Source organism: Tamandua tetradactyla, chromosome 14 (genome assembly GCF_023851605.1).
Source record: "Tamandua tetradactyla isolate mTamTet1 chromosome 14, mTamTet1.pri, whole genome shotgun sequence".
NCBI classification, from domain to species: domain Eukaryota; kingdom Metazoa; phylum Chordata; class Mammalia; order Pilosa; family Myrmecophagidae; genus Tamandua; species Tamandua tetradactyla.
Genome location: NC_135340.1, coordinates 55,136,646 through 55,142,484, shown reverse-complemented (window position 1 = coordinate 55,142,484; position 5,839 = coordinate 55,136,646). Strand labels below are relative to the sequence as shown.

At 54.7% G+C, this 5,839-nt stretch overlaps 1 protein-coding gene across 1 annotated transcript in view; it reads right to left on the bottom strand.

The window, feature by feature from the left end:
• Positions 1 to 4,053, bottom strand: part of TYRO3 (TYRO3 protein tyrosine kinase) — a 62,305-nt gene extending 58,252 nt beyond the window's left edge. The window contains exon 1 of the mRNA XM_077127516.1: positions 3,768 to 4,053. The gene's annotated coding sequence lies outside the window, so the exon portion shown is untranslated. The remainder of the gene's footprint in view (positions 1 to 3,767) is intronic.
• Between the last annotated feature and the right edge of the window lie 1,786 nt (positions 4,054 to 5,839).

The window sequence follows — 5,839 nt, the reverse complement described above, 5'->3', positions numbered from 1 at the left end:
TGGGAATGAGTTGGACTGATTTCAGATATGTTATTTTGGGATTTGCATGGAAGGGGTAGGTTATCCAAAGGGAGGACTGGGACTGCCCTAAGAGAGATGGGGAAGAAACATAAACAACAGGTAAAAATTGGGTCCAAGAACTTGGGTTCCAGTTTTGGGATAAAGCCAGGCCTGGGGAATGGGGATACTTCTAAAAGGACTCTGTCAGCTGTATACTTGGAGTATAGATGTCGTTAATGAGGTCAGCATCTAGTCTTCGTATGGCCCTTATTTCTATCAGTTGCTGGCCAGGGACATGAAGAAGTCAAAAAGTACCCTGGTACAGCAGCTGTTCCACAATACTGCTTCCATTGTGGACTTTCCTGGTGATAGGCAAGGGCTGGAGGAGAATGGGTTGAAGCATAAATTTGGTTCATCTCTTCCTATTGCTAGTTTCTCAGTTCTTTTTTTTTAAACATTTTTTATTGTGATATATAACATATATACAAAGAAAGAAAGTAATAATTTTGAAGCTCAAAATACTAGAGGCTAAAAGAAATTTGAACATAGTGATTCAACAGTCATACTCATTTGTTAAATCTTATTCTCTCTGTTATAACTACTCCTTCTCCTTTGATCCGCCTCCCAATCTGTAGGGATCTTTAGGCAATGCCCGTTCTGACTTTTTCATGTTGAGAAGGGATGTCGAAACTATAGGATAGGGGGACATAATTAGTTGATAATCTTGGAGAGTCTGGTCCCTCTGGATTTCAGGATTTATCTGGCCTAAGAACCTGTGGAAATTATAGGTTCCAGGAAAGCAAACTTAGAGCATGAAACTTTTATGGAGTCTCAGTTTGATCCCTCATTGTATATTTTAGAGTTAACAGGAGTGTTGATTGGGGGGTTCAGTTGTTCTTTTGTCAGAATTCTAGCATTTAGGCTTTCTTACACTGTCATTTGCTGTGTGGAATTCAGTATCATCATGTTTTCAGGTCACCAGGGTGATTTTAATGCGCCAGACCCGATCCTATCAATAGGCAGAGAGAACTCACTCCCTATGAATGGGGCTGCTGAACATAGAATTATCCTGTAGGGCTCATAAAGCAATTACTGTATCTGCACACAGCAGTAGTTACCAAGTTTTAGCATGTGACAAAATCACTTAGAGGGTGTGTTGAGACATATCCCTGGGCTCCACAACCAGAGTTTCTGATTGAGTAGGTTTGGGATAGAGCCAGAGAAGTGCATGTCTCACAAGTTTCCAGGTGATGCTAATGCTGCTGTCTACCGTTTGAGAACCACTGACTTAGACCTTATAAGTTCTGTAACCTTATAATGGGCTGTCTACAAAGTTAACTAGGGCATGGGTACTAGGGTTTTTACAGAAATCACTGTTGTGTCCACATCTAGTGCTGTAATCGGAGACTACCAAGAAGCTGCTATAGCTTCTTTTTTTGCAAGTTCTTTCTATCAAACTGTGTTTTCCATCAAACACAGGCCTTAATGTTTCAAATTAGTATTATGAATAAGGGAAAAGAAGATAGAAGACACAAAACCACCCGAAGGCCTCACATTTGTAGGGTTCCTTGTGGTTTATGAAGCAGTTTCCCTTCATATGATTTTACAGGTGGTGGGGGACTTGTCTCAGAACACTTGTGACCTATGCAACGTCACACACTGACTAGAGATGCTAGGACTAGCACTTAGACATTCTGACATCTGATACAGGCTTTCACTGCGTCACAGTAAAAAGTTGTGCACCGGGTTAACATGCACAAAGGAATTATATAAGGCAAGTGGGAAATTTCTGAGGGTGTTAGGAAGGTTCAACCCTGGAGTCACGAAATCCAAAGCGCTGAAAAATGCACATGGCAAATAATGATGCTTTTCATGGGGCATTTTGTCTGTTTAAAGAGCACTCCCCATGAATTATCACAGCACCACCACCAATGAAACACACAGCCCACTGCTCCTGCCCTCCCTGCAAAGCCTGGGCTGCAATTTGCCGTCTTCTCTCAGCTCCCACCTTAAAAGGGCGTGGCACCTCCTCCTGTACCTATACTTCCTTCCTACCCCAGCCCCTGTGGCAGCCAGTAGTAGATCCAATGGCTGGAGAGCAAAAGTCCAGATGCCCCCCACCCCCACCCTACCACCAAGACTACTAACAGAAGTGAGGGACCTTCCCTGCCCACACTCAGGTTTCCTCCTTCCATATCCCTGGATCTGAACAGACATAGCCAGAACTACTTTAGGACCCTATGGAGACTCCCAGTGAGTGGATGCTCCTATAAACCCGTGTCAGGCTCAGTGGCAAGAACTGAGCTGGGCGGACTGAACATGCAATGGGCCAGCTTCTGCTGTGGCTCGGGGTCGTGGGTAAGTGTTGTCTGGCCCTCGGGGAACCCTGCAAACAGAGGCATCTTCCTGGCCTTGGGGATGGTGGTAGGGACAGATCTGACCCAAGTGGCCCAAACTCCCCTTTCGTGTTCCTGGAATCAAGGCCCAGAAGCGCTGTGCACGTCTGAATCCGGGGATCCCAATCACCCAGTTTTGAGGGAAGGAGGGACAGGCCCTGGAGTCTCAGCCTGCCTGGGACGGGACCATCAGGCTCCCTCGAGAATAGGATTGGAAACCTGCAGGACTGAGTTCAGTTCGGCAACCCCATCATTCACCCGAAAGGGCTTTCCATGGGAGGAACTGGCAGAGTTATAAGTGGGCATCCCGCAGGGCTTCCACGACCAGAGCTTGGTTGTCCGGCTTTGGGGCGCAGGTGTTTACTGTCCGGGTGGGGTAGGGATGTGGCCGCAAGCAGCAAGGGCTGGGCTGTGCGGGTGTGTTGGGGATATCTCTTGAGCTCTCTTTATCTCCCGTCCCCCATTAACATCCTGCTCCTCTCCCAGCCCTGCTGCCAGTCATCCACAGGCGCCATTCTCTGCAACGGTTCGGGATCCCAGGTCCCTTTCTGCAGTCCCCGCGGCTGCGGCTGCCAGCTCGGAGCCCCTGGAATCCCGACGTCAATGTCCCTCCTACAAACTCGGAGCCAGCCTTTCTCCTCCATCCGCCAGGTGTCCGCGATCCTCCAAGTCTGCTTCGGGCGGGCTCTTCCCTCTCCTCTGCTCACCATACCAAGGCATCCAGACCACGGCAGGGGCAGCGGCCGGGTCCGGAGACCGAGCTCGACGACCCTTTCCTCCCTCCCTGTTCCCGGGCACTGAGGGGCCCTGGCTGTTCTGCAGCTGCGGGACCAGCGGACCACACAAACCCAGCGCGACGGGGCGTACGCGGGCAGCAGCGTGGCGGTGACAGTGGGGCCGTGGGGCCGCTGGGCGGCGTGAAGTTGTGTGTGTGCCGAGTCCCGGCCGGTAGCCATGAGCGCGGCGAGGCGGAACCGGGGCTCGGTGACCCACGCGCGAGTCTGCAGTTCTACTCCCAGGTGCAGGGCAGGCCGCGCGCACCACTTCGTCGCAGGGTATTCCGCAGCGACATCCGCCCAGACAGCCTGGCCTGCCCCTATGCAGCGGGACCCACCGAGGGAGCCCGTACTCAGGAGCCTGCTCCTGCCAATCACAGAGCCCTCCACCAGCGGCGGTGCCAAGGGGTGGCAGAGCCATCCCTCCCCCGTCTCCCCCATCTAATATTTGGAGTGCAAATCGAGTGTCCCCCCCCCTCCTCAAAGTCGATTGGGGCCTCTAAGTCTCTTGGATAAGAAATTCTGGTGGCGTCTCTGCCCCCTCTAACCCGGGCTGGGGACTCAGACTCCTGCTTCCCTCAGGATCTCAGCCTACCGGGCCGTGGAAGGCAAGTGCGCCAAGAACCACCTTCGCCAGCGGACGGCGTCTTCGTCTCGTCTTCTCCTTTGGTAGCGGACAGACGCCCAGTATCCTCGTGGGGCAGCAGGGGGAAGACGCTTGTCCCGGAGGAAGCAGAGCCGGGGAGAAGCGCTGGGGGTGGGGACTGCCTCTGCGTTCCAACCCCGACGCAGCAAGGGGAGGGTCCTGGCGCCGGCGCCCGCAGGGGAGCCTCGAGAGCCGACTCGTCTGCCTGGGAGGGTCTTGCGCGGCGGAGGAGCACGCAGCTACGCACGGGACCGAGGAAGTCCCGGGGTCCCCGCGCTGGGCCGGAGGCGGCGGGAGCGCCACCTACATGTACCCCTGTGGCGGGCCGCCCCGGCCGCCAGCGTGCGGAGTCCAGGCCCCAGACCTGTTCCCGGGCACGCGCACGCGCTTCCCCAACGGTCCTCGGCGTCTCTCTCTCCCTGGGCCCGCTGGGGGCCTCTTCCCTTCTCCGAGTCCTTGAGGCGGGAGGGCCCGGGTCTTCACTCGCCCGCTGGAGGCTGCGCCCCTGAGCGTGCTGGCGGCCCCAGTGCTGCGCGCCGGTGAGCTGGAGCCCCTGCTGGTGGCAGCCGGAGGCGGCGGTCGGGCCTACCTGTGGCCGGGACTGAGGCCGGACTCAGGCCGCCCGGGAGAAACTGGAGAACCGCTCGGCGGCGCCCGGGGGCTGCGGGAGAGGCGGGGCGGCAGGTGATTGAGCTGGGCAGAGGGGAGAGGCGAGCCTGCTCCGCACCCTGGCTGCCCGCCTTCCTGCTGGACGTCGCGGGCTTCCTCACCGCAGGCCAGCGGCGCACCGTGGGAGGCGGCTGCGCAGAGGCCTGGGCTCCTGGCCTGGGCTGAGCTGGGCTGAGCTGGGCTGGGCCGCGGCCGGCGGCTTCGGGGACGGCGGTCTGGCCTGCACTTCTGGAGAAGGCGGCGGACTGCGGTGGCTGCTTCTTGGGGAGGGCAGTTGAGCAGTCCCGGGGGTGAAATGAGGTTAGAGCCTTAAAACTGGCCCGAGGTGGGAAAAGTGCTGAACCCCTGGAGCGGGTAGAACTCTTTGAAAAGGACAAGTAAATTGCAAATCACGTATGCAGAGAAGACTCCCACATTTTTACTTAAGTCCAGGACCCTTCCCATTCCAAGAGGCCCCTCCTAGATCCTCAGCAGTCCCAGGAACTTAGAGCTGGCTGAATTAGCAAGCTGAGGGGATGGCAGAAAGGCAGGGATGGTTTAAAATCAGTAGTTCTCAAAACGTGGTCCCTCAATTGTTAGAAGTGCAAATTCTCAGGCCTCTCACCAACCTACGGAAAAGAAACTCCGAGGGTCCCAATGATCTGTATTTTAGCTAGACCTCTAGGTGATTCTAATGCGCTCCAGAGTTTGAAAACCACTAGGGTAAAGAAACAGCCTTTGCATCTGTCTGGGCTGTGCTGTTTATAAATACTCAACACACATAATCTCAGTTCTCACAGCAATGAAATGTGTGGGTTGGGCCCTCCCATTTTATAGCTGAGGACACTGGAACCAGACAGGTTCAGTATTCTAGTCAGCCTCAGCCAGGCCTTCAGGTTCTAGCTGATTATTCTCTCTGCCAGCCACCTCTCTGGTCCCTCAGCTCCCACACTGTGCTGTGTGGCACCTGTATAGTAATGCTGGCATGGAGAAGGGCCACTCAGGCATTTTCATGGGGAGAGTCCAGCTTCTCCACTATTCATAATCCAGCTTTCCAGCCATGAGGCAGTTGTGTGCTCCTCCCCCACCATCCCCACCCCCACCCCCATTTGGTAACCAAATCTTCAACCCATCTCAATTTCCAGGGGCTGATGTTTCAGAGACTAGCATCCTCTGGGCTGATAGGGAGAATGGGGTCTCCTTCATACAACCAAGCAGTGAGCTCTACCTGCAGCCCCTGGCAGGTATCAGTCTCTATTCCCACCTCTCAGCCTGGCCTTGCCCTTTTCTTCAATCCCTGAGCCTACTCCCAACTGAGCCACCAACTTTGCACTGTGGAGTATCTGGTTCTTGCACATACAGAAGGGAACTGG